Source organism: Carlito syrichta, unplaced genomic scaffold (assembly GCF_000164805.1).
Source record: "Carlito syrichta isolate Samal-C Ts95f unplaced genomic scaffold, Tarsius_syrichta-2.0.1 Scaffold142856, whole genome shotgun sequence".
NCBI classification, from domain to species: domain Eukaryota; kingdom Metazoa; phylum Chordata; class Mammalia; order Primates; family Tarsiidae; genus Carlito; species Carlito syrichta.
In genome coordinates this window covers 299,581-305,987 of record NW_007086952.1, presented here as the reverse complement: position 1 = coordinate 305,987, position 6,407 = coordinate 299,581, and the positions used below count along the sequence as shown (strand labels likewise).

Here is a 6,407-nt window from a genome sequence, read left to right as displayed (position 1 = left end):
GCAGCATCATGTATTAGTCATGTGTTTTGCATTAACTTCCCATAACTGCCACACAAATTACCACATCACAGGCTTATAACAGCAGAAGTTTATTCTCTCACAGTTCTGGAGACCAGAAGTCCAAAATCAAGGTGTCATTGAGGCCACACTGCTACCACAAACTCTAGGGAGTGTCCTTCTTGCCTCTTCCAGCTTCTGGTGATTACAGGCAGACTCTTTGGCTCGTGGCTCATGATTCTAATATTCACTTCTGCCTTCACTTGGTTTTTTTCTTTGTATCCTGTGTCTCCTCCTCCTCCTCCCCCTATTTCTCTTTTTCTCGTTCTCCTCCTTCTTTTTGACACAGGTCTCACTCTTGTTACCCAGGCTGGAGTGCAATGGCATGATCATAGCTCACTGCAGCCTCCGGCTCCTAGGCTCAAGCCATCCTCCCACCTTAGTCTCCCGAGTAGCTGGGATTACAGGCACACATCACCATGCCCAGCTAATTTTTAAATTTGTTTTAGAGACAGGGTCTTTCTGTGTGGTTCAGGCTGGTCTTGAACTTATGGTCTCAAAATTCCTCCTGCCTCTGCTCCTAAAGTACTGGATTACAGGCGTGAACCATCATGCCCAACCTCTTGTATTTTTTTTTTTTTTGACTTGGAGTCTCACTTTGTTACCCAGGCTAGAGTGCAGTGGCATACTCATGGCCACCCCAGCGTTGACCTGCTGGGCTCAGGGCATCTATCTGCCTTGGCCTTCCAAATAGCTGGAACTACAGGTGTGCGCTACCATGCCCGGCTAATTTTTTCTTTTTTCCGTTTTTTTTTTTTTTTTTGAGTTGGAGTCTCACTGTCGCCCAGTCTGGAGGGCAGTGGCCACTCCCAGCCACCGCAGCCTCGACCTGCTGGGCTCTGGTGATCCTTCCGCCTCAGCCTTCCAAGTAGCTGGAACTACAGGTGCACACTATCACGCCTGGCTAGTTTTTTTGATTTATTGTAGAGATGAGGGCTCACCTGCCCAGGTGGGTCTCAAACCCACAGACTCAGGCAATCCACTCACCTCAGCCTCCCAAAGGCGTGGGATTACAGGCTGAGCCACCAAGCCCAGCTAATTTTTTGATTTATTGTAGAGACAAGGTCTCACCAAGTTGCCCAGGCTGGACTCGAACCCCTGGGTTCAGGCAATTCACTTGCCTTGGCCTCCCAAAGGGATTACAGGCTGAGCCACCGCACCCAGCTCTTATATTTTTTATAAGAACATTTGGCTCAACTAGATAATCCAGGATGAGTTTACCTTGAGATTATTATCATCATCATCATCATCATCATTATTATTATTATTATTTTAAGTCAGAGTCTCTTTCTGTCTCCCAGCCTGGGAGGGCAGTGGCATGACTTACCGCGGCCTCAACATTCTGGACTTAGGCAATCCTTCCACCTCAGCCTCCCAAATAGCTGGAACTACAGGCACATGCCACCAGGCCTGGCTAATTTCATTATTTTTGTAGAGACAAGGTCTCGCTATGCTGCCTAGGTTGGTCTCAAACTCCTGGACTTAAACAATCCTCTCATCTTGGCCTCCCAAAGTGCTAGGATTACAGGTGTGAGCCACTGCCAGAGAGAGTCTTAATTACATCTGCAAAGACCCTTTTCCCAAATAAGGTTACATTCATAGGGCCTTGGAGCTGAGACATAAAGATATCTTTTTTAGGGTCCCATTCAGCTCCCTGCATGTTATTTTATAGATGAAGAAATTTGGGCTGAGAGAGATTAGAGGATTTACCCAAGGCCAGTTATGTCTTCTTTACCACAGAGCTCTGCCCACTTGAGAACAGCAGGAGATTTTACAAAACCTCACACACTAAAAAAGTATTGTTAGAGTCTTCTCATAGGATAATTGGTTACTGCTGACCTTACATTTATTTAACTGAAGAAGTCATCCAAGTCTGCCATCTCTAGGTGAGCTTCAAGTTTTAGATGGGTCTTACCAAGCATAATGATAGTGTACTACATCATAAAATTGTGGCCCATTGCCATTGCTTTGCTAGACTCTGGTGTGGCCACGTGCTTTTTGAGCTATAGCTGTCGCTATGCTTCCTAGCTTTGGCCCACTTCCTGGCCTTGGGGAGGTGAATCTTCTCTTTCTCTCTCTCGCTCTAATTTACTTTTAAATAAACTATGTTTTCTAATCTAAAAAATAGAAAAATTGTGGCCCACTGTGCCATTCTAAGGACATTAGACTCTGAAGAAATGAAAGCCAGCTGGGCTTGGTGGCTCAGCCTGTAATCCCGCAGCTTTGGGAGGCTGAGGTGAGTGGATTGCCTGAGCCCGCGGGTTCGAGACCTGCCTGGGCAGCGAGACCTCATCTCTACAATAAATCAAAAAATTAGCCGGGCGTGGTAGCGTGCGCCTGTAATTCCGCTACTCGGAAGGCTGAGGCGGAAGGATTGCGGAACCCAGCATGTCGAGGTTGTGGTGGCCGGGAGTGGCCACTGCACTCCAGTCTGGGCGACCGAATGAGACTCCAACTCAAAAAAAAAAAAAAAAAAAAAAAAAGAGATGAAAGCCATGGCCCTAGTCTAGCCAATAAGTGCAACCTGTCTCTGTCCCACTTTTGTAATTATTTCTCTGAATAGGAATAGTGCAAACTGACTTGTATTTCACTCCTTTTATTATTCTCAACTCACTCTCATGTGCCCATTGTTGAATACAAGAGCAAGAAGGCTGAGAAATAGGGAGGTAAAATGGTATAAAGTCCAGATCATGAAAGTCTGTATAAAAGATTTCAGATCTTCTGTGAGGAGGTGTCTACCAGGATTTATCATACTTCAATTCAGAGATGGTTCTGTGGTTGTGGAGCTGGCCTCATAGGGATTCTTCACCAACCTGGCACACCGAAAAATCATTACAATTAGGAATATAAAGAGAAGAACGACAAAGGCAATGGCAAAGCCTTTGTCCACATCAACACTGCTGGACAGGCTTGAGTCTTCCATGGGGACAGGCACCTCTTTACCGTTGTCCAGCTACAGCTACCTCCTCAGATATGTCTTCAGATTTGTCATATTCCTAGACAAGGAAGACAAAACAAGTTTATTGGTTTGTGTATATATGTATGTATATACAAGATCTGACAATTAGGTTCGTGAGCCATCCTAGAAAAAAATGCTACATACCTCGTTGCTGAATATCGCTTCAGTCACCTTATACTCCTTTTGGAATCTATGGAATGATGCCAGCACCTAGTCTACCTGCCAAAGCAATTTTGGAACCCTTTTTCTGGAGTGGCCATCAGAACTGTCGTCGTTATTTGTTGGAGTCTGACAATTAAGTTTGCAAACTTGACAGCACTATACAATTAACTGTATTGGAATGCCCTCCCTACTCGCCTACTCTGGCCCCCAATGACTTTTTTCTTTACCTGAAGATAAAAGAAATATTGAAAGGAAGACATTTGATGACATTCAGGACATCAAGGGAAATACAACGATGTCTCTGATGACCATTCTAGAAAAGAGTTCCAAAATTGCTTTGACAGGTGGACTAGGTGCTGGTGTTGGTGTATAGTTTCCCAAGGGGAATAATTCAAAAGTGACCGTAGTGATAATCGGCAATTAGGTATGAAGCACTTTTTCTAGGATGAGTTCGTGAACTTAATTGTTGGACCTCGTGTGTGTGTGTGTGTGTGTGTGTGTGTGTGTGTGTGTGTGTGTGTGTGTGTAATAGAGAAGATGTCTTACTATATTGCCCAGGCTGGTCTCGAATTCCTGGGCTTAAGCAATCCTGCCGCCTTGGCTTCCCAAAGTGCTGAGATTACAGGCATGACCGACTGCACTTGGCCAGTGTTTTCTTAATAACACTGTGACATCAAAAAGATACCAAGGGTTGAAAAAACCAAGATGTATTTAAGAAGCACTTGACTGCAGGACTCCAGCAGCTCTAATCTCCAGGGACCCCATCTCCCATATACCTTCATCTTTTTTTTTTTTTTTTTTTAGTTGGGATCTCATTCTGTTGCCTGTACTAGAAGGCAGTGGCCTAATCATGGCTCACTACAGCTTCAAACTCCTGGACTCAAGTGACCCTCCCTCATCACCTGAGTAGCTGGACGGCAGGCACGTACCACCATACCTGGTTCAGTCTTTTTATTTTTTGTAGAAATGAGGTCTCACTATGTTGTCCAGGCTGTTCTCCAAATCCTGGGCTCAAGTGATCCTCCCACCTCGACCTCCCAAAGTGCTGGGATTACAGGCATGAGCCACCATCCCTGCCCTCTTAAACTACCTCTATAATGGCTTACTGTCCAGGGTTCAATAGCCAATGGCCAGGAGGCTTGTTTTATAGATAGCATCTGTTGTAAAACCTAAGAATGGTGTTTGAGATGTTTTTCAGACTTTACACTTTGATAGACCTGAGATCCCAAGCAGATTTGGGACACATACCAAGGAGCTGACTCCACCAGTCCTGTGACTTGCAACCTGTGACAATTCTGTGACCACCCTCTCAGGAACTGGCTCCACACATAGACAGTTTTGATACCCCCATGGCTTCATCCCCAACCAATCAGCAGTGCCCATTCCCTAGCCCCCTTCCTGTCAAATTATTCCTTAAAAAACTCTAGCCTAAAATTCTTGCAGAGGTGGATTTGGGAAATATCTTTCATTTTCCTTGCTCAGGTATTTGCAATATTAAACTCTTTCTCTACTATAATAGCTGCTGTCAGTTTTGTTTTTTCTGGGCAGGGAGCATAAGAACTCAGTCAGCCTATAACAAGTCTTCTCTAAGATTTCTTCAAATTCATAGTACTTATACCTAATTTATTGTATAGTTTTAATACATTAGCTATGAATATAAAATGGTTTTCTTTTTTCTTTTTCTTTTTTTTTTTGAGTGGGAGTCTCACTCTGTGGCCCAGACTAGAGTGCAGTGGCCGCTCCAGCCACCACAACCTCGACCTGCTGGGCTCCGGCGATCCTTCCGCCTCAGCCTTCCAAGTAGCCAGAATTACAGGCATGCGCTACCACGCCCAGCTGATTTTTTTATTTATTGTAGAGATGAGGTCTCGCTGCCCAGGCGGGTCTCGAACCCACGGGCTCAGGCAATCCACTCACCTCAGCCTCCCAAAGGCAAGGGATTACAGGCTGAGCCACCAAGCCCGGCTTATTTTTTCTAATTACTATATTTAACTGTTCTGTCATTCTCATCTCTTTTTTTTTTTTTGAGTTGGAGTCTCACTCTGTCACTCAGACTGGAGTGCAATGGCCACTCCCGGCCACCACAGCCTCAACCTGCTGGGCGCCGGCGATCCTTCTGCCTCAGCCTTCCAAGTAGCTGGAACTACAGGCATGCCCTACCACTCCCGGCTACATTCTCATCTCTTAATGAAAAATCAGTTACAGAGCCAGGTGCAGTGACTTACGCCTGTAATCCCAGGACTTTGAGAGGCTGAGATGAGAGGATTGTCTGAACCCATGGGTTCGAGACCAGCTTGGGAAACTTGGTGAAACCTCATCTCTATAATTAATCAAAAACTTAGCTGGGTATGGTGGCGTGTGCCTGTAGTTCCAGCTACTTGGAAGGCTGAGGTGGAAGGATTGCCTGAGCCCGGTAGGATGAGGCTGCGGTGGCCGTCAGCATGCTACTACACTTCAGCCAGGGTGACAGAATGAGACTTCAACTAAAAAAAAAAGAAATATCAGTTACATACCAGAAGTAATCAATTTCAGTTGTTAAAATTTAGTCCATCAAAACAATATCAGGGCGGGCTCATAATCCCAGCCTGTAATCCCAGCACTTTGGGAAACAGGCGAGTGGATTGCCTCAGCCTGCAGGTTTGAGACCAGCCCGGTCAACTTGGCGAGACCTCGTCTCTACAACAAAAAATAAAAAATTAGCTGGGTGTGGTAGCACACACCTGTAGTTCCAGCTACTTGGAACACTGAGGCAGAAGGATCGCCAGAGCCCAGCAGGTCAACGCTGGGGTGGCATGAGTGTGCCACTGTACTCCAGCCTGGGCAACGGAGTGAGATCCCAACTCAAAAAAAATAAAATAAAAACAATTTCAAAAAGAGAAAACCAAAGTGGAAGGACTCATACCTCACAATTTCAAAATTCACTACAAAGCTACAGCAATCAAAACTGTGTTACTGGCACAAAGATAGATGTCTCAATCAATGGAATAGAGTTGAGAGTCCAGAAATAAACTCATGTATTGTCTGGGTTTAGTGACTCGCTCCTATAATCCCAACCCTTGGGAGGATGTAGGGGAAGGATTGCTTGAGCCCAGGAGTTCGAGACCAGCCTGGGCAACATAGTGAGACCTTGTCTCTACAGAAAATCAAAAAATTGGCCGGGCTTGGTGGCTCAGCCTGTAATTCCAGCACTTTGGGAGGCTGAGGTGAGTGGATTGCCTGAGCCCGCGGG

At 45.5% G+C, this 6,407-nt stretch overlaps 1 long non-coding RNA gene across 1 annotated transcript in view; it reads right to left on the bottom strand.

The window, feature by feature from the left end:
• Positions 1-2,784: 2,784 nt before the first annotated feature.
• LOC110594807 overlaps positions 2,785-6,407 on the bottom strand; it is a 28,210-nt gene continuing 24,587 nt past the window's right edge. The window contains exon 2 of the long non-coding RNA XR_002481470.1: positions 2,785-3,053. This is a non-coding gene — a long non-coding RNA (uncharacterized LOC110594807). The remainder of the gene's footprint in view (positions 3,054-6,407) is intronic.